This window comes from Armigeres subalbatus, chromosome 2 (genome assembly GCF_024139115.2).
Source record: "Armigeres subalbatus isolate Guangzhou_Male chromosome 2, GZ_Asu_2, whole genome shotgun sequence".
NCBI lineage: Eukaryota > Metazoa > Arthropoda > Insecta > Diptera > Culicidae > Armigeres > Armigeres subalbatus.
Window position 1 is genome coordinate 132,776,163 of NC_085140.1, and position 22,485 is coordinate 132,798,647.

The 22,485-nt window shown below is 40.0% G+C and overlaps 1 protein-coding gene across 2 annotated transcripts in view; it reads left to right on the forward strand.

The window, feature by feature from the left end:
* The window catches only part of LOC134210861 (uncharacterized), a 537,480-nt gene that overhangs the window by 272,247 nt on the left and 242,748 nt on the right, over positions 1–22,485 (forward strand). The window lies entirely within an intron of this gene.

Consider the following 22,485-nt stretch of genomic DNA (forward strand, 5'->3'; position numbering starts at 1 on the left):
ACATTCAACCCACGCTAATTATGCAAAATGACTCAATCTACCGGTTGACTACTTGTCTTTAGTGGTGTTTTATGTTAAGCAGGTGAGCTCCCGGGACTGCTCTGTTAACATACTGACTGACTGGATACCAGCATCCAGCATCTACATTTACTTCACCAGTCTTTTTTTATTGAAACCACCACAACCCATAGATTATTGTGTGCCGATAAATTGGTACACCGGCCGCGACCGACGTGCACCCAAAGACTTCCTCTTCCCGAAGCCGAAACCGACGACCGAACCGAGACAAAAGATGATAGTCAAGTGAATATACATTTTTCTTCTCCGATTAGACCCGATACGGAGCGCAGTGTGAAGTGCGATACATCGGCGTAGCTGGAGAGTAACAACAGAGCCGCTACAGAACTGTTATCGTCATAACACTTTTCCAGGATATTTTCCGCAATCAGCACCCCATGCTCGCTTAACTCCTTGTTATGTGAATAATACGAACTTGAAGTTACATTCCAAAATTTCCATTCAGGAGTGAAAAAGTAGCGATGAATATTACCAAAGATTCCCAAATAGCGACTACATGTGATCGATCACTTCGGAGTATTCAATAAACCGTAACTTCTTCAAGTCAATCATCCATTTATAGTAGCTGTCTATATTGACGATGTAATTACCGCCGTTTATATGAAATATCTCTGAGCCAACAATTTGGAACTGTTGCTCTGGAACTTGTTTGACGATCATCGGTTCTTTGACATTGGTGCGACTGTGCTTCTGACAATATACAGTACAGTATTGGATTCTTCACGTCTTTTCACGCTCAGAACATCTGCGATTGGTACATTTTCACTTCGAACGTACACGATCTCTGCTGCACCTGTACAACAAGTATGATTCACTTTAGCCTTAGTGGTGCCTTGTTAGGGGGAAGGATTGTTTGGCCGACCAATTCGGCCGAGAGCCATTTAGCCGAATACAACTTTGCCGAACAAGCAATGAGGACGAAACCCATCTAGTTGAAAGTCATTTGGGCGAACGGGGCCATCATGCCGAAAAGGTACTTTGGCCGAACAGGTCATTTGGCCGAAAGGGTCATTTGGCCGAATAGGACATTTGGCCGAATAGAACATTTGGCCAAATAGAACATTTGGCCGAATAGGACATTTGGCCGTATAGGTTATTTGAAAAGTGAGAAATGAGGAATAAAAAGTAATACATCTCACTACTCACTTATCATTTCTCACTGCTTGCTGTAAAAAGTGAGTAGTGAGACGTCTCACTTCTCACCTCGCACTTTTCACTTTTTACAGTGAGAAGTAAGAAACGAGGAGTGCGACATCTCACTACTCACTTCTCATTTCTTACTGCTTACTGTAAAAAGTGAGTAGTGCGAAGTGAGAAGAAACACGTCTCACTACTCACTCACTACTCAAATGAGGAGTGAGAAGTGACACGTCTATTTTCTTACTCCTCAGTTCCCACTTCTCACTGTGAAAAATGAGAAATATAGAGTGAGAAGTGAGACGTCTATTTTCTTACTCTTCAGTTCCCACTTCTCACTGTAAAAAGTGAGAAATATGGAGTGAGAAATGAGACGTCTCACTTTTCACATCTCATTTCTCACTTTTCAAATGACCTATTCAGCCAAATGTTGTTATCTATGTGCGGACAATCAGAGGTCCAAACATTGACTCTGATCACTACCTTGTTGTCAGTAAAATTCGATCACGGTCGTCAACTGTATCGAACGAAAAATCACAGCGAACGATGCATTACAATCGACGAACGGAAAAGTGCAATCAACGTTAGCGACAACATCAACGATCTATGAGAGTCGATTCATGGAGCGGAGAACACAACAGCACGAGAAGTGGTAGGCACTGCACAGAGGCGACCCAGGACGGGTTGGTTAGATGTGGAGAGTCAGAGAGTGACAGACGAGAAGAACGTTGCCAAAAGCGGGATGTTGGTGTCGGGTACCCGATCGAATGGAGATCGGTACAAGGAAGCAAGAGCAGCTTCTGGCTGAACTTCTCAAACATGGCTGTGAGCCGCTTTATGCAGCTTGCCGAAGATATAGGAGTGAGATCTCTGTCACCCGAGGTGAATAGCGAATGCCTCCTTTAAAATGTGTGGGTAGTTCCGTTGCGCTAATGTAAGCAACTTCGAAGCATACGAAACATCCAGCTTGGAGTGAGCTCGTCTTCTGTTACGACGTAGCCCAGGTTGGTAATGGGTTTCTTCGAAAACTGGCACATTTTGGAATTTCTTTGGACTATTGGACGTGGTCATGGTTTTTAAAACCTTGTTGGCCGATGCGTTGGGCAAACGATAGACACAAGCATGAATAGCGGTTAGGTACTCCTGGGAGTTCTCGGCTACCTTGACTTTCCAGAAGACAGCATTTGTTTTCACAGTTGGCGGATCAATACCCAGAGGAATTCTGTTAGTTCTACGCATTTTTATGTTACGGGTGTGGGCCCTCTGTGCTCTTCTTTCCTTCTTCAAAAAATGTATTAAAGAAATTTTTTAAATTAGCTTAAATTTATCATTGCCCGTCCTGCTTGATTATAGTACTAATCTCTTGTGCAGATAGCTCATGTTGGCAGAAACCCGAACGTAACATCCGGTTTCCGGCTTGGTACGCACTCAAATGCTTCGAAAAAAAAAATCCAGTCCTTGAAAACGAAGGCATTCACGTGAACACACAGGTACGTTCTGGTATCAATCAAACCAGGACGCTCCGGGTATCCAGAAACTCCATTACCCGTAGTCATTGGTTTCTGGAGAGGCTGCACAAATCATCGATTCGTTCAAGAACAGTGCTCCCAGTTATTAACTGGATTGGCAAGCATTAGTAGGAAAATACGCCAACGAGTAGCTCCTTAAGAAGCGAGATCCAACGGGTAGAGAAGGATATCACAACTTCTTCACACCGATGGTCGATGATTTCGAACTTAGAGCACCATTTTTCCAATAATTTTGTTTATTTTCTAGGCTCAGTCGTGTGTAACACTTTGCGGAGCCATCACCAAATTTTTGTATTCGTTTACAAAAAAAAATCTTATTATCTAATAGAAACTTGATTCAAACTAATCAAGGAAAATTTCAATCTATTCAACTGCAATACAATACGCTTCTGCTTTCCTCGCCTTGTCATCTTCAATGATCCATTCATACGTCGGGATTGTAAAACGTCACTGCCGCTCATGCTTAGACCAATCGGAAACCCTCCCAAGTGAAAACGTCGTCAAGTGCAGCAGTCAATAATCTTAAAGTACATATGTAAGTCAATAAAGTGCTATGCCTGGGACTAGTGTCATCCATTGATAAAGGATATGGAATTCGATAGGATGAGCGCAGCAAATCGGCTGGCTTTGGTCAACTCCTACCGAGTGTGCTTGTGCTATTTCCGAGCCGATCATGTCTCCAGTAGTTATCCATCCAAGTATACGTGCGTCATGCAGGTTCTGCAGAAGACGCCAGCATTATCTCCTTCATGACGTTTCGGGGACAGGTGTGGTGTTTCCAACTCCGATCAAAGTCCATCAATTGCTGCCGAATATTTCCAAATAATGATTCCACATCCGTCCTTACGGCCGCAACGTCCGCAAAAACGGCGGAGATCGCTTGCAGTCTCCCACTCTGAAGCGATGAAAAAGATACAAAGCGGTTTAGCCTAAAGTCATTTAGCCGGCAACCATTTGGGTGAAGGTCACTAAGTTGTTTGGACAAATAAGCCGAGGACCGAACAAGTCTGTCTAAACAAGCCACTAATAACAAGGTTAATAACACGGCTAAGAAAGGCCGAAATGGTCGCTTGGCAGGAAGGGGCCATCCGCAAAATACGTCACGCTCTTAGGGGGGGGGGGTCCGATAAGCGTGACGACTCATACAAAAATTTTAGAGGTTCCATACACAAAGTGTGGCGGAGGGTGGAGGGAGGGTTGAAAATCGTCAATTTTTACGTGACATACTTTATGGATCTTTCCAAAGAGCCATTTGGCATACAATGCCATAATGTTTGGCCGAATATGAAAAGTGTGGAGTGATTAATGATAATTGAGAAGAAGTGAGAAGTAAGAAATGAGAAGTGAGAAATAAGAAATGAGAAAATAGTGGTGAAAATAAGAAGCGAGAAGTGAGACATCTCACATTTCACTGTGAAACGTGAAAAGTTAGAAATGAAGAGTGAGAAGTGAGACGTCTCACATATCACGCCTCATTTATTACTTCACACTTTTCACTTTTGACACCGAGAAGTGATAAGTAACAAATGTGAAAAGAGAAGTTAGACATCATTCTTCTCACTCTTCATTTCTCACTTTTCATTGTGAAAAGTTAGAAGTAAGAAGCAAGAAATAAGTAATGAAAAATGATTACTGAGAAGTAGGAAATGAGGAGTAGTAAAAAGTGACAAGTTAGACGTCCTTCTTATCTTGTTCTGAACTTTTTGTGGAGTGTTTGTCGATATCCACCGAATATACACTACCTTTTGGTTTCAATAAAACGGGCTTGAATTTAAACTAAAACGTTATTCCTCGCCATTTTCCACACCACGTAGAGCCCAATCTCCATCGACAACCACTTTTTTTCATGTAGCCTTTCAATTGATTATTTTTTTTTTTTCTTGAAGTCCGGTTAACACAGCATAAATGTTTATATTTAAAAAAAAAGCTGGAATTTCCGAACATATTTGAAATTTGACCGAAAATAGTTGCTAATAATAATGCTAATTGGCAGTATCTGAAATTCTCGAGTAATCACGGGTTACTAAGAATATGCGGTATTCAAAAAAATCGTTTCAGGTGATTTAAAATGAATGGCCCATAATTTTTTTTTTTTAATATTTTTTAATTTATATTTTTGTACATTAAAGGGTTATTTCTACTATTCACATATACTGCCGCTAACCGCAAGTCGAGCACATCTGTGGACCCTATATACAGATGTGCTCGACTTGTGGTTAGCGGCAGTATATGTGTGTAAGAAAACGTATCATAAGAAAAACATTTGTATCTAGTGAATGTATTAATGAAAAAATGTTACTATGTAACATAGTCTCTCAACTATGTAACTACGTAACTATAATTTTGATGTTTTCACATTTTTTATGGACCATACTGTAGTTAAATTCCAAAAAATTCACCAGCAAAACCAAACTTTTAACGAAATAAAAAGGAATTCCGCGGAACCCGGGAATTTTTTTATCAACACCAAACTTCATATCATTCAAAAAATCGACTGCGCACTGAATAAAATCTTAAAGGCTATATTCAAAATCATAAGATAAAAGGTTCGGACAAAACTGGGAAAGGCAAAAATTTATCAAAATTCAAACGACCATTACTACGTGTTCGATAGGAAAAATCATCCAGTTTTTGAATCAATTTCAAATGTATGTTTAGACTACCAGATACCGAAAATAATCCGGATTTAGTTAAAAGTCAAAAATACTATTTTGAGCCATTATATTTTTCACTTGGGTGGAGTATTGGCTCTTTTTAAATTTTTCATAGAGACTTGCGAATAGGACATTTGGCCGAATAAGACATTTGGCCGAATACGACATTTGACCGATTAGGTCATTTGAAAAGTGAGAAAATAGAGGTGAGAAAAGAGACGTCTCAATTTTCATTCCTCATTTCCCCTCATTTCCCACTTCCCACTCATTCCACTTATTCATTTCCCATTCCACGAAGTAAGTAATGAGACGTCTCACTATTCACTTCGCGCTTCTCACTTTTCACAGTGAAAAGTGAGACGTCTCACTTCTCCCTCCTCATTTCTCACTTCTCACTGTGAAAAGTGAGAAGTGACGTCTCTCTTCTCACTCCTATTTTGTCACTTTTCAAATGACCTATTCGGCTAAATGTCTTATTCGGCCAAATGACCCTTTCGGCCAAATGACCTTTTTGGCTAAACAACCCTTTCGGCCAAGTGACTCTTTCGGCCAAATGACCCATTCGCCAAGGGGAATATCGTTCCGCCGAATACCGTTCTGCGAATGCCATTTGGTCGAAGGCTATTTGGCCGAAAGGGCCATTTGGCCAAAAGGGTAATTTGGCCAAACGGGTAATGTGGCCAAACGGGTAATTTGGCCAAAAGGGTCATTTGGCCGAAAGGGTCATTTGGCCGATAGGACATTTGGCCGAGTACAACATTCGGCAAAATAGATCATTTGAAAAGCGAAAATGCCTTATCCCCAATGATAAACAAAATACGCGGCGTTTTGTCATAGCGTGCTTCTTCTGTTACTAAAACACCATTAATCGCAAAACATTTATTTGACTTTAAAAATATTCAATTAAAATTGCGGAGTTTCGTTTCGTAAGATTTCGAATCAAACGAGCCTTGATTTCGAATGATTTCGAAGACGCGAAAGTAAATCTAGGTAGGGGAACGGTTTGGCACTTCATCTCATAGCTCCTATATTCATTCCATCAAAAACAAGACAAGATTGGTGCTGTATTTCCTGTGAAATGGAAAACAGAACAGTTTCCCTATATTTCGTTTCGAGCTAACAAATTAATTCCGAATTTCGTTTCGTTTCGTCAGAAAAAAGTGTGTTATCGCATTGCAACTGAGCTTATTTCGGAAATAGGAACCATGACATAAGAATACCTGTCGTTATCATACTTTACCTAGCTACACCATTGGCGCAGTGCTCCTATCTGGCAAGCAAACATAAACATCGGTCGCGTGGTTGGTAATTTATTCCTGGCACCTTTCCTTCGCGCACTGCTCCTGTCTCCAGACTCCTGAGGTCTGAAACACAGCAAACTAGCAAGAGCTAAACCAAGCAAGTGCATTAAATTGATGGCGTTGGTGAGTTTAACCGAGCTCCTACAATAAAGCATAATAAGTCTCTCGTTTGCTTGTTAGCCGTTGCGCGCGTATACCATCGCGACTAGCCCGTCGTCAGCATCTCAACTTTCTTCAAGCCCCAAGATGATCCGGTAGCCTGTCTTTAGATGGGAAGCACCAGTAGCTCTAAACAAGTTACCTGATACCGATCGGCATAGGCCTGGCGCTAGTGCGCTTACTTTGTAGAAATTGCTGTGCTACTGGCACAGGACACAAACTGGCGAGATGCAAGGGTCGATGATAGTCGTCGGGTAGGACGATTGCAGTGTACCAAGTTTCTCGCCCTGCGATTATAAAGATTGCTAAACAGGCTACTGACTGTGCGCTGCGACGAGGCACGTGTGGCATTTACCCTCAACAGCGTACCTCAGTGTGCCTGAATCGTTTATTAAAAACTACTATGGATATATGTATTCGATAAACACCAATTATTTCACCTGCCCATTTCTACTGGACTGGCCTGCTGGTGGTTTGGTAGCTACCGTAATTACAATAAATGGAACAGTAAAGAATCTTTTTCAAATCTTACAATACACGCAAATTCCACCCAACACAACACAATTCCAAACAGCTTTAAATTTCTCTCAGTTGTTCAACACATAAATTCATAATCAACCGGACGCAGGATGCCATTCTAATGTTACCCAAAAATATCATCATCAGTGAGCTTCCCGTCATCAACATTCGTTAACACAGCCTCTGTTTCTCAACACATATTCATATGCATCAAATAACATATCATAAATTATCTTTCTTCTGCTCATTTTTCATCAAGCATGTCCATTTCCTTGTTGCAAACCACACGCTAATCACATACTAACCATTCCACACATAGACTGTAATACATCCATCATCAGCCGCAGCTTACAATTATGTATTAATCAAATATCGCGCACGTTACAAGGTTGAGCCTTTTCTCCAAAGAAGCCCTCCTCTGTACCGTCCCTCATTCATCATTCATCCGACCTCAACCAGACCCTCCTGGCCTACAATCAGTGTTGAAGCTGCTGGTGCCACTGGCTCTGCTGAGTTAAGGCGATTATCGCCATCATAATTTACCCCGGCCAATGGGATTATTGTTTGCTCGCGAAACAGTTTTCCGATTCGTTAGACCCCGGGCTGGCTGGTGGTGGCCAGCCAACGCCGACAGTAGCACCACGGAAGCATTCTTTTCAATTTGATATCAATCGTTTGCGATCCAGATCCATGCAACAAAATGCAGTCGTGTAGCACCGTGGAAAATCGATTGATCGCTTGATTTCTGCACCTGATTCCAGCGAAAGAGCGTACGCGCTTATGCGCAAAGCCGACGATGGCCATAATTTGCTGAAATACATTGTAGCTTTGTGTTGGGAGGCGAAAAAGTTTCACGAGCGGATGCATCCCCTCGATGCCTCAAACTTCCTACCAGTTGAAATGACGATACGATCGGGCGCTGATTGGTTCGAATAGAAACAAAACGGAGATTGATTGGCGCGATGTAAAAAGTGCATTGCGGGACGGCTTGTAACGATTTCTTCTAACGATGGCTGCGATCGCGTCGTTGATGATTTAATGAGTGAAAATGAGTGAAGTAACACGTCTGATGATCAATCGCTTCGAATTGAAAATTACATCAATAGCGAAAGTGATATGATGATGATGCTAGACGTTGGTTCAATGAAGTGATTATTTGTTAAATTGTAGACAAAAGAATTTGTACAAGATAAGCTGCTGTTCCGCTGAAAATTAAAATTAAAGTTATCCTCGCAAAAAATATCTATTACAAATCTCTTTTTTTCTTCTTTCCTTTAGGTACGACCACTTGTAGCTGAGAAAAGAAATGGCAACATTCATCGTGATTCACACGAATCTTATAAGACCGGGCGGTGTGTCTAATGTGCAAAAAAAAACTAACTCCTCTTTGAAGTTATTGTCTACCAAACTGTGCACTTATCCCGCAACTATCAGCCCACTAACGTTTGCCTCCGAAATCGAATTAAAGAGCACTTCCTTTTTCCTGCCCTGATGATGGTCATGGTGGAGGCAGTAGCACGCCAGCTTCCAAGCGAGGTGAGTTATTTGTAGCACAACAATACGTCTGCCGCTTTGCTCTGCGGGCCACATCCTGGCCGAGAATACAAGGAAAAGTGCCCGCAATCACGACTGATTATGGTTGTCTTTTTGTGCGGTGCCCTGTCTTACTGTCTTGCGCGGAAATTGCATTTGTGCTTCTTTTTCTTTCTTGTTAGCTTCTGCTGCAACCCTGATTCAATTATCTTGTTGGGAGAAATAAGGATCTATTGTTTGGAAATTTAGGTTCGATGAAATAAAGGGCTGGATTTTATATCAACACTTTAAATGATTAAAAATTCTCAAGTGAGCACACAAGATTACGGACGAGTTTTGGCAAAATAATATAACTATCTTTGGATTTTAAACCTGTGCTGCGAATACTACCCATTAAAAATCGTTAACTTAATTTTAGGAATACAAAAAATCACTTTTAAAAAGTATACCTATAAAAAATTGAACGAATCAAATTTAGAAGGCCAACGTTTGGTCTCTAAATAAGCATATGAGAATTTTCTTCGTCAGCAAAAAGAAATGGAGATCCAAAGCTATATTGCTGCTTCTCCCTTATTAACGAAAATTCCTTCACAAGTCCTTCGCTTTCGCCAACAGTGTTTGGCATCAGACTACCGTTTAAAATTTTTCGCGCCGAGAAGTCCGTAGAATTGTCCGTGGAGTTTCCGTAGAGTTTCCAAATTGATTTTTCCCAAATATTACCTTAATTTATTTCAAGAAAATACTAATAATTTACTTAAAAAATCTTCCAGTGAAAATTCCGAAGATTTTCCCAGTGAGAACCAAGGAATTCCTTTCGAAATTATTGAGTTATCCCTGCTGAAATCCCAAATAAATTTTCGTGAAAGTAGAAAGATTTAGAAAAATTTTCCGTGGAAATTCGTAAGAATTTAATTCTTTATTTTGAAAAATATCCCGTGGAAAATAAAAAAAAATTCCCTTGAAAATTTGAAATAACTTCTTGTGAAAACTCTAAAGAGTTTCCTAAGAAAATTCGGAAGAATCTCCCGTTCAAATCCAAACAAAAATCTCGTTGAAATCGAATTTTTATACGGGGATAGGCCATTTGACCGAAAATACTGTTTGGCCGAAATCGTTTTGAACAAAAAGCCATTTAACCGAAAATGACTTTGAATTCCTCGCAAAAACCCTCAAAACTTCCACTGGAAGTTTTTCAGATTTTATTTTTCGGAAATTCCACTGCATTTTCCTCTGGATATTCCTTTGTATTGAATTTCTGCAGTAAGTTTCACAGAATTTCCCGAAAAAACTCTCTATGATTTTTCACAAAAAAATCCTCTAAATTTCCACGAATATTTCTTCATTTTTTTTCAAAAAAAAAATCCTTTGTGTTTCACTGCAAAGTCTATCCGAATATCAACAAAACATTTATCTGGGATATAACAAAAAAAATAAATTCCCACTCACTCAAATTTTTCGAGATTTCCTCGGATTTTTTTCTGGGAACGGTTAGGAATTCTTTAGGGAAAATCTACTGAAAATGTCAATATTTTCTCAAAAAACTCTTCAAAATTCCCCCGGAAGAATCTTCAAAGTTTCTTTGGGAAACTCTTCCAAAATCTCTGGGTAAATACTTCAGAATTTCTTCGGGAAATATTCCAAGAATTCTTCAGGAAACTCTTTAGAATTTCTTCAGAAAACTATCCGAAAAGAAACTCTCGGAAAACGCTTCAAATTTTTTTTTGAAAACTGTTCGACATTTCCTCGGAGAAACCATCGATTTTTTAGAGAATTTATACTAAAGACATTTTTTCAAATGACATTTAGTTGACTGACATTTGATCGAAAGGACATTGCGTCGAATGGACATTTCGTCGAATGTAAATTTCGTCTAATGGATATATGAGAGAAAGGAACTTTTGCCAATAATAATTAAAAACTTATGAATAATTGCGGTGTTTCAAAAAGTTAAATAATTATTGGTCCAATATTGACCAAAGAATGATGGGTTCATAAAAAGAATTGGAAATGGAAAAACGGAATATATTTCCGACAGGATAACTGACTTTGACTTTGAGCAGCTCAGTGAAGCTGATTAACCCGTAAATGTCCAGGACGAACTTTTAATTTTGGTTTTTATAGGTTTTTGCCTTTCTCGTACAACTAAGGCTATCATTTCACTTCGAAAACGAACTTTTTATAGAAGCCTCGGAGAACCATTGTGTTATATATCAATCAACTCAGCTTGGCGAGCTGAGCAAATGTCTGTCTGTCCGTGTGTATTAGGGTGGCTCAAATTAGTATGGAAAAAACTTTTTTCAACTTTTTTGATGGGCCTCTTATTCGGTTCTATTTGATGCCCTGATGCTCTGGAAAAAAATTTCAGCCAAATCGGTCAAAGTTTGGGCGGTGCTAAACTCGTTGGAAATTTATATGGAAAAATGTATGCAGAAACATCCAAAAACAGTGAATTGCAGTTGGACGGCACAACTTACAATGAAGAACTATGATACTCATTCAGATCTTGAAGAATTTAATACAGAATGTTATGCAGAAAACCGCGAGAAGATTAGAGTTTTCCCGGCTAAGTTATTAGCATTTCTCTGAAGTGGGGTTTGAGCAAATTTCGTTTCTTTTACCTTTGAAAAGAAATAAATTCACCCCTACAACACTCCAGTAAAATGCTAATATCTTTGCCTAATAAACTCCAATCTTCTCGCGGTTTTCAGCATAACATTCTGTATTTAATTCTGCAAGAACTGAATGAGTATCTTGATTCTTGATCATAAATTGTGCCGTCCCACTGCAAATCACTGTTTTTGGATGTTTCTGCATACATTTTTCCATATAAACTTCCAACGAGTTTAGCACCGCCCAAACTTTGACCGATTTGGCTGAAATTTTGTCCAGAGCATCAGGACATCAAAAAGAATCGAATGAGAGGGCGGCCCATCAAAAAAATTGAAAAAGTGTTTTTGAGCCACCCTAGTGTGTATGTATGTTTTTTATTCAGTTATGACACTAATGTCTGCACTTCCTCGCTAAACTGCTTGGAAACATTCACCATCACCCCTTGCTACCTGCTAGGGGGATTGGGCTCTGGGGTTCACGCCTGCTATGATACCTATAATTAGGTAATCCTTGTTTCTATGGAAACTTGCTTCCACTGTGATGGGAGGAAAACCCTCAAATGAGGGAAAAAAAACTCCTTTCCTAGCTTTGCTATGTTGCTCCTCCCCGGGGCCGCAAGATGCGTCTTCTACTACGAGCTCATTCGAGCTTATCATCAAATCTTTCTGTGTCGATGCCTGCACTTCTCCGGAACTACCAATCTGCCGTGTGTATGTATGTGTGTATGTGTGTGTGTATGTGTGTGCACAAAAGCTATAAAAACATTAGACAACTTTTCGTATAGTAATCCTTAACCGATTTTCCCGAATCAAGTTTCATTCGACAGGGGACAAAGCCTTGTTGATCACTATTGAATTTTATAACGATCGGTTATTGCGTTTCAAAGTTATGAAGAAAATGGTACATCGGACCATATAATCCCCATATAAGGTTAGTGTCTTAACTAAATGCGAGAAAGACACCACCAACGCTAGGTGAATTAATCTGGGTTTTATTTAGAATTTTCACTAGAATCAAGGGTAATACTTTCATGTACATGCAAACCCTCCGCTCCGCACCCTCCCCCTTTTTATGATTCAATAAATAATACTAATAATAATAAATACAATTCGAATAATTTTCAGGATTTCCAAAACATTCTTTAACAAACCCGAGGAGTTTTTTTTTAATATTTATTTTTTATTATCCTCCCCCCTCCCCTTGACCTTTCAGGGACCAGTAGGACAAAATGTTAAATAAATATTTGTAATCCAACATGTACATATAAGTCCCTAGGGCCCTTGCGAATGCTTCACCAGTCAAATAAGTCCAACGCAGATGTTCTAGGGTCTTCAAATTGTCCAGGAATAGAGAACTAGTGATCTTGTCAACTACGGCCAACCAGGTCAACTACGCCTGGCATCAAACAGATAGCAACCCAGCGTGGCCATAAGAGTCCTCAGAACTCTTGTGAATGTTTCACCAGTCAAAAAAAAGTTCAAAGCATAACGCATAACAACGTTCAATCCGGAGGTTGAGTTCAATGGATCTACCAAATCAACTACGCCCTACATCGAACCGATAGCAACCCAGAGTGTCCATAAAAATCCTTAGAATCGTTCACATTGCTTCGTTCAAAACACTTCACCATTCAAATATGTCCAATGCAGATGTTCTAGGATCTCCAAATTGCCCCTAAGTTGAGTTCAATTGGTCTGCCAGGTCAACTACGCCTGGTATCAAACCGATAGCAACCCCGCGTAACCATATAAGTCCCTAGAGCTCTGTGAATGTGTTCAAATAAGTCCAACGCAGGTGTTCTAGGGTCTTCCAGTTGTCCGGGAGTTGAATTCATTTGATCTACTTGGTCAACTACGCCTGGCATCTAACTGAATGGAACCCAGCGAAGTCAAGTCCTTGCACGCTGACACGCTGGGTTGCTATCAGTTTGATACCAGGCGTAGTTGACCTGGTAGATCAATTGAACTCAACTTCCGGACAATTTGGAGGTCCTAGATCATCTGCGTTGGACTTATTTGAATGGTGGAGCATTCACAAAGGCTCTATGGTCTTATATGGACACGCTGGGTTGCTATAGGTTTGATGCCAGGCGTAGTTGACCTGATAGATCAATTGAATTTAACTCCCGGACAACTGGAAGACCCTAGAACATCTGCGTTGGACTTATTTGAATGGTGAAACATTCACAAGGGCTCTGAGGACTTATGTGGGCATGATGTATTACTGTAGGTTGAAATAAAATTTTAATTTATTTAGAGCAGCTTTACCACAATCTTCCAGATGTGTTGGAGGCCTTACGATAGTTCTTGTTACATTATTTGCACAAATCTCATACAATCGAATTATATTGAAGAGCCCTGTTCATACGGGCTGATAAACGAATCATTGAATCGTCAAATATGACCAGTTCTATATATAATTGCCTTAAATTGCACTTTTGGGCCACCTAGTTTTCAGAACCATGAAAAAGGGAGGATGCGGAGGGGAGGGTTTGTATGTACATGAAAGTATAACTATTCTCCTTGATTCTAGTGAAAATTCTAAATAAAAACCTCTGAGATACATGGTTTTCAAAATTAAAAGTTCGTCCTGGGCATTTACGGGTTAAACGAAAAACATACTCCTAAAGGAACTTTTGGTTGCTTGGGCCCTCTAAGCAACTAGATTGAATCTATACCACCTGGTCAAGAGACATTTAGTCGAATGATGTTTCGTCGAATAACACTTAGCCGAAAAGACATTCGGTCGTATGGGCCATTTGGTCGAAATTAAATTTTCTGCCAACGGATATTATTAACTAACGATTAACGAAATTAAGGTTGGAAGTAAATTTTATGCTGAACTGTTTTCTGTATAAATATTAAGTGAAATAGAGAGTACCCGTGAGAATAATAAGCAAACCTATGCTGCACTTTACTTTCGATTGAATATGCATCAGATCAAATGTCCCTTCGACAAAACATCCTTTCGACGAAATGTCATTTGATCAAGCGTTATTAGAGTAAATGTCAATCAACGATGTCCCAAAGCCAACTACGATATATTGACGGTATTTTCCCAGCGGTACCTAGTATTGTGCTATTTTTGTAGGATTTCATTTTTGCTTTAGCCCACCAGGGTCTCCAGAAGTTTCCGTTTGCTCAGGCGAAAAATCCTCATTAGATTCCGTATTCGTTTCTTTCGCTGCCAATTAAACTTCTTCACGTCCACTGAATTCCTCCAATTAGTTTATCCATGTATCTAGTGGATTATTTATTCAAATTCAATCAAATATCCATTGACCAACAAACCATTCTACTAAATTATCTATTATCGATCGAGTATGTTGAAATTCACTTTCAACATTCGACTAAATTTCCATTTGACTAAATGACTAAATTCGAATAAATGTCCTTCTGACTAATTTTCCTTTCGACTGAATGTTTATTCGACCAAATGTCCTTTCGACCAAATGTCATTCGCTTAAACTTCATTCGACGAAATGTCACTCGACAAACTGTTTCAAAGCCTTTTGGGAAGTTCTTCGGGATTTCCTCGAAAAACGCTTCTAAATTTCCTCGATAAACTGTTCTAAAAATCCTCGAGAAACTGTTCAGGATTTCCTCTAAGGGATTTCCTAGGAAAATTCTTCCGAACTCTTTAGGGAAATACATCGGAACCTCTTCGGAAAATTTCCGGAGAATTCTTTAGGAAACTTTTTGCAATTTCTCCAGAAAACTATCCGAAATTTCTTTGGAAAACTCTTCGGAATCTCTCTCTTCTTCGAAATTTTTCTTTCAAAAGTCGGGATACTGTTCGTGTTTTCATCGGATAACTCTTCTGAATTCCCTCAACAAACGCTTCCGAATTCCCTGGGAAAATACTTCGAAATTTATTCGGAAAGTTGCATACGAACTCTTCGGAATTGCCACGGGACACTCTTCTGAAAATCCTGGGAAAATTCTTCGGGATTTCATCAGGAAATGCTCCGAAATTCCTTCGGATTGTTCTCCAGAATTTTGAGCCGGCGTGATGAATTATAAATCAGTGGCGTGACGGCGCGACTAACAGATATTTGCTTGGGACTAGTTCTTATCTTCAATGTACAAGTACTGGTGATCTTATTTGTTTGGTCATTCTGGCATTCCACGTCAAAATGCAAGTCAATGTAGGAAAGGGGAAGAAAATTATGATGCAATCACTCGCCCAGTGCAAGCCGAATATACCTCTGCACTTGCCACGAGTTCATGCGGAATTTGTTGGAATTTTTGGGTTAGGCTCGTTGAGCAGAGGTTCGTCTTGGTTAACGAGCTGCAGTTGTGATAGATAGGAGAAAGTAACTAATAGAATTTCTTATTGGAAACGAGCTTTTTTGTTCATTTCCAATTCTAGCAGTTACTGCTAGAATAGTCAAGTTGAAGGTATAGCATAGAAATGGAAACGGTATGGAAGTCCATTTCCAGTTGTAACGATTGCTAGAACATGAGAAACATAGAGAAAGATACAAAGTAGGAGAACTGGGATTGAACCCATAACCTCCTACGTATGAGACAGAAGCACTATCCATACGACTACCAAGCCCGTTACTTCGTAGTTGCTAGTACTGATTGGACGAAAATTAACAAATATGCACAGGTCACCATTTGAATAGCCTTCTTAGGATTTAAAAAGTATTCCATTCGTATAGACATTACGAAGAATCTTCCGTGGAAGCTCCAAATAATTTCCTTCAGAAATTTTATTTTAATTCTCATTCTGAAACTCAAAACCATTTTCCAAGTGAATTCCAAAAAGCTTTCTCCAAGGAATTTCCCGTGGAAACTTCAAAGTATTTCCCATGGAAAATGTGAAACAAAATTCAAATAAATATGTTGGGAAAATTTAGAATGATTTCCTTGTGAGCTTCATTAGATTTTCTCCGGAGAAAATCTAAAGATTCTTCCGTAATTGTGTTGAAAATATTTCGAAAAAATCTCATAGAAATGAACGCAATAAAAAAAATCTTCAGGTCGATTCACGCTGTCGGCCAAATTTTCGGACCAGCGCCGCTCACCTCTGAAACCCTTTTCAAATACTTCCAGAGCTGATGTAGTTTAAATTGTGTTCTATTCATAGGCAAAATTATTGCAAACACATGATATAACAGGGCGCAAATAAATGAATGGATACAGGCTCTCGGCGCTAGAATGGGATTAAACCAAAACTTTGAATTCGCTAAGTAAAAAATGAGCTTCTAAACTTCTGTAAACCATCCCGCCGAAAATGCTGGCATGTTATCATAAGTGTATTATATAAGGATGGGATCAACCATGAAACTTTTTTGGTGCAAACGTGACTGAAAACTTGCCAGCTACGTTTTCCACCGAAATTTAATTTACTGGAACGATATGACTTTGCTCGCTCTCACTGTTATCGGATTATCAAAGCCAGCAGGCAACATGCGATATATGGGATATAACGCTAAAAGATACAAACTTCACGCTGTGTGAGCTGTAACGCGTTCGTGTCATTAAGCCTTGGTTTGTTTTATTCAAGGGAAATATTTTATGCCGAAAAGTCAAGCAACCTGTTATACGCCACACAACGATTGTCGGAGATTATAGTTTTATGGGCAGATTAACGTACCTCACTTTTGGTGGGATCATATTTTAAATTATGCATCATCATTAGCGAATTATTTGCGTTAACTGTGGCACGCAGAAGAACATCTCATTTGAGCTTTCGTGCAAATTGAAAGCAACGTTCATTGTTTGCCAAAGCGGTGAAAATTGAAAGTGATAAAATTGGTACATTTCTTGCGCAATCGATTAGTCACGCTAGGCCTTGAGCCGAAAGGTGAGAGCTTACTGACTGTATGAACGAGCTAAAGATTACGACAGTTGCATAACAGAGCTAAGTCGATGAATAATTCAGCTCAAATACAGGTACGCTATTTGATAACGGCCGCCCGGTGGTGTAATTCAGAACTTGGTGCACGAGAATCGTGGGTTCAAACTAGTTCAAGCTTCAAGTAAAATAACCAGTATTGGGTATCATACCTAACCCATTAGCAATTAGCTGTTACTTTCCTCAAAACATTATCTTCTTTGAGGTCTACTACATATTTATCACTAGTCATTAGCAAGTTTACAACTTGCCCCAACTTGTCTTATTATAAGTGGTCTGGGCACATTTGTTAAGCGCACCCCGTTCTTGCTCTGTTCATTATAGGTGCACGTGCTTTACAGTTTTTCACTACCTTCTAGAAGAGCTTTCGTTTGTCATTTCGCAATTCGCGAATCGAATGGTGTCACACTCCGAAGCGATGGCCTACGCGAAGCACATGCCTATTAGAAAGAAAAAAAATCCGAACTCAATTCAAACTTCTAACAATGTTACAGAGCACAGCAAGAACGCTTCACGCCCAGTTGATCAACATGATATGATTAACATTTTTATTGAATCGACATCATTGCCGACGATGAAAGTGAGCGGCTTCTGGGTGAAAGGGCTCGGCCCACACCAAACCGTCATGATTCGTTCCGAAGTGTGTCACTTTAGCGATACCCATCGTCGCAATGTGGGATATTCGTTCAAAACGGTGGGCAAAAAAGCAGCTAGAGCTGCTGAACATCTGCAAACGAAAGGCGAATGCGAATTTCGAACCCTATATTGTCCCAGATTTAAAAACAAATGACAAATTTTAATATTCAAATGATGTTGAAATAGTTGAACAAAACAATATTTTGAAAAAAAAAATACAGAAGACATTGTAAGTTGAACACGTTCTGGAATTCATGAATTTATAATCCACAAAGCCGTCCACAAAATTGTAATATTTTATGACAATTCTGGACAGCTGATCGAACGAAAATATCTCGTATGTGTGCCGGGCACTTGCTATGTTCAGTTTAAAACGTAATTATCTTGAAAGTAGCCGCCGCCGGTCTGTTGGTTCAAGTTGGCCGGGTAAGGGCCCAATCGATCGTGGCTCGGCAGACTGCTGGGCACGTTTTTGTCACCCATTATTGATTGAATTACGCCATTGAACGTGAAATGATGAGGCAGGAGAGAAAGAAAAAACACGAACAGGAATTTCAATCAGTCGAATGATCAGGTGCAAATCAGGTGTATGTTTTATAGTTGCAGACGGTGGAGAGTACGATCTTGGCTGTGGAAAAACTTTACATTATTTCCAATGTATTGTGAAATGGTTGCAGAAGAATTAAAATTGAGAGGTGAACGAATGCATACAACTTAACTAGGGTAGTGCAAGTTCGTATATTATGCGTTCTCACTAACATGGAACGGAGTCAATTATTATCATTCATTTGTTCCAATTTGAAAGGGAAAATTTATTACATTTATTGGCTTTTGATACTTTGCATGAAAATTTTCCTATTTTTCTAAAGCTTATTACATTATGAAAACCGGCCACAATAATATTTGATACTATAAGATTCCGCGGGACAAATTTTCGATTAAAAATCTTTACTACTACTTAATTAATTAATAAATATTTATTAATAAATAATTAATAAATCGTCTTCCAGCTGATCGATCCACCTTGCTCGCTGCGCACCTCGCCTTCTTGTGCCCGTCGGATCGTTATATTAAACTATTATTATTTGGCAGGCTCATTTGCCGTAAAGCGTTACGGAGCCAGTATCAATCATGTTTTAGAGTACAGTTTTTTACGATTCTTATAAAGCAATGTTAGTTTTGGGGAACCGAAAGAGTTTAGGGAATACAACTATACAATAGGAAAGGAAGGGAATTTAGAGTGCTTAATGAATTACAATGCTGATGTTCACACAGTTGAAATCCTTGGCAATGTTTCACATCTGGAACGAGACAAACATTTTTTAAGAGACAGCAACAAGAGGAAGAAATACGAATGGGGTTTAACGATAGACAACAGGAGGAAGTCATTCTTAAGGGATTACGACAGCAAAGGGATAGATGAACGACGATTATAATCTAATATAAGCAACTTTCAAAAATTGGTGGACAAGGGACATGTATTCGAGATCAAGACCCGCCAACACTTCCCTAAATGGCTTCGGCTGCTTTCCTCGGACCCGAAGATGTTCAGTTAGCGCAGATCTGGGGTCACGATGCTCCTCGCACGCCCACTCGACATGGTCAATGTCTTGATAATCTGGTAGTCTGGTGTTCCATAAACTTCCTGCTCCATGGACAGATCAAAAATAACAGAGGAACTGAAGAAGTCTAAGAAGTTAGCACGATTGGTATCTACCGAAGAGGGGCTTACCTCCAGCGCTATGTACCAGTGGTAAATAGTATTTACTAAATACTCATGAATCGAGATTGAGGGTTTTGTTCGAGCAGCTTCTCGAAGTTGTCAATGAACAATGGATTGATAACCTCACAGCGGATGAGGAACCGGAGCGATAATTCCGCGAAAATCCGTCGGATCGTTATTGAGAACCATTTTTACCTGGTTATTGTCCGACATTCTGGCTACGTGCCCGGTCCACCGCAGTCTTCCGAATTTCGTGGTGTAAACGATGGATGGCAACTGGTGGTTCATGTATCGTCTTCCATCTGCACTACACCATAGATAGTATGCACAAAAGACCATCACCTTGGTAGCCCTCTGTGCGTTTTAAAGGTACTCGAGAATGCCCAGGAAACTCGAACTACGCACATTACCCGATGCATCGTCGTCTTGAACAAACGTATTAGTTTATCCTGAAATCCATGTACGTGCAATAATGACCATAGCTGATCTCGATCGATTGTATCATATGCCCCTGAATTTATTTTGCTGCCAAATAATTTCAAATACATCCCCGTCAAGCCCTTATCTTGCCCTTGCACCAACACCGCTGTCTCTATCCGCAACCAAGTTCTTCATCTGAATAAAACTGATTTATCATCTCGTCATCACCTCATTCAGAGAGCGTAACGGCTCAACTGTTTTCCATGTGTGATAGTACTATTAAACTCGCGTTTGATCGTGTCTGTTCGTGCGAGCACGTCACAAAACAGTAACAGAACGTCACAGAACAGTGAAAGTAGGTAGATTAGTGCTCGGCAGATCATGTATTTGCAGTCGATTTTTCCTTTCGGTATGATTTTTCTACACGGATTGCAAGTAGTTCGTTGAAACCAATTGGTCAAAAATTGGCACAGAAAAGAGTTCCAAGAATAACATTTAGTGTATGAGAAGGTGAGGAGACTTGAACCCTCCTGGCCATTCGGTTCAGAGAACATCAATTAGCGAAGCAATCTAGTTGAAAATGCAATCTGCGACGAAATCTATTTCCAAAAAAAAATAAGGTCCTCTTCTTCAAAAAAAAAATCAAAAGCTCTTGATAACCAAAAGTGAATATCTGAAATAAATCGGGGCGATCAGTCCTAGATGGCTTCCCTGTGCTATACCGGATGGAGCATAAAAACTTTTAGATGTGCATTCTCTAACCGTCAAGTTACAATCGGAGAGATACGAATGAGTTCATGAGTTCAAACCAGATCAGGAGACTGCCACCAACTCCGAATAGGTTCAGTTTTACAATAGCTAATGAGCTATTCAACTTATCGAAGGCTGCAGATAGGTCAGTATAAATAACATTCGTTCGAGTCTGTCAGACTGTTCCTAATATAAGACTGAGGCCCTGAGGCTCAGTAAATCGGTGGAAGTCGAATGACCGGCAGTAAATTCGTGCTAATCGCCACTAAGAAGTTGCCTACAGTGCGAAAGCCATGGTTCCAAAACGCCGAGTTTAAACGGAGAAGGGCCATTCGGCCGAATACAATTCGGCCAAATGGCATCCAGTCGAATGGTATTCACCGTTTAAACTCGGCGTTATTGAACTACTAGACCGAAAGTTGTTTGGCCGAAAATACCATGGACATTAGGCCGAAAGTCATTTGGTCGAAAGGGTCGTATAGCCGAATAGGTCATTTGGCCGAATAAGTCATTCGTCCGAAAAGGACATTTGGCTGAATAGCCATTTGGCCGAAAAAGTTAATTGGCCGAAAAGGTTTTTTGCATGAATGGATTATTTGGGTGAATAGGTTATTTGGCCGGAGAGGTCGTTTTGCGAATAGGTCATTTAGCCGAAAAGGTCATCTGGTCGAATAGGTCATTTGGCCGAATAGGTCATTCAGCCAAATGTGTCATTTGATGTCTCACATCTCACTTCTCACTGTGAAAAGTGAGAAATAGGAAGTAATAAGTGATGAGTGAGAAGAGAGGCGTTTCCCTTCTCACTTTGCTCTACATACTTTTACGCAGTGGTATGTGAGAAATGCGGGGTGAGAAGTGAGAAGTGAGACGTCTCACTTCTCCATCTCCATCTTCTCACTCCCCATCTCATACTTCTCACTGTGAAAAGTGAGTAGTGAGACGTCTAGCTTCTCATTTCGCACTACTCACTAGTCACAGTGAGAAGTGAGAGATGAGGAGTTAGAAGTGAGACGTTTCACTACTTATTTCTCACATCTTACTGTAAAAAGTGAGAAGTGAGTAGTGGAACGTCTGCCTTCTCACTTTACTTTACTCACTTCTCACTGTAGAAAGTGAGTAGTGCGAAGTGAGAAGTAAGACGTCTCACTTCTCACTGTGAAAAGTGAGAAGTGAGAAGTGAGTAGTTAGACGTCACATTTCTCACTTCGCACTACTAAATTTTCACAGTGAGAAGTGGGAAATATGTAGTGAGAAGTGAGACGTCCCACTTTTAACACATCATTTCTCACTTTTCAAATTACCTATTCGACCAAATGACCTATTCGGCCAAATGTCCTATTCGGTGAAATGTCCTGTTCGGCCAAATGACCTATTCGACCGGATGACCCGTTCGGCCAAATGGCTTTCGGTCAGATGGGTTTCGACCTTGTTTGGCCTGGTGGAGTTCGGCGAAATGAATTTCGGCCGAATGGGTTTTGACCAAACGACCCATCTCCGTTTAAACAGCTTCGAAATGGCACATAATGACGTGATAATTGTTCACATCGTGTTTATCGTTCTTTCTGTAGACT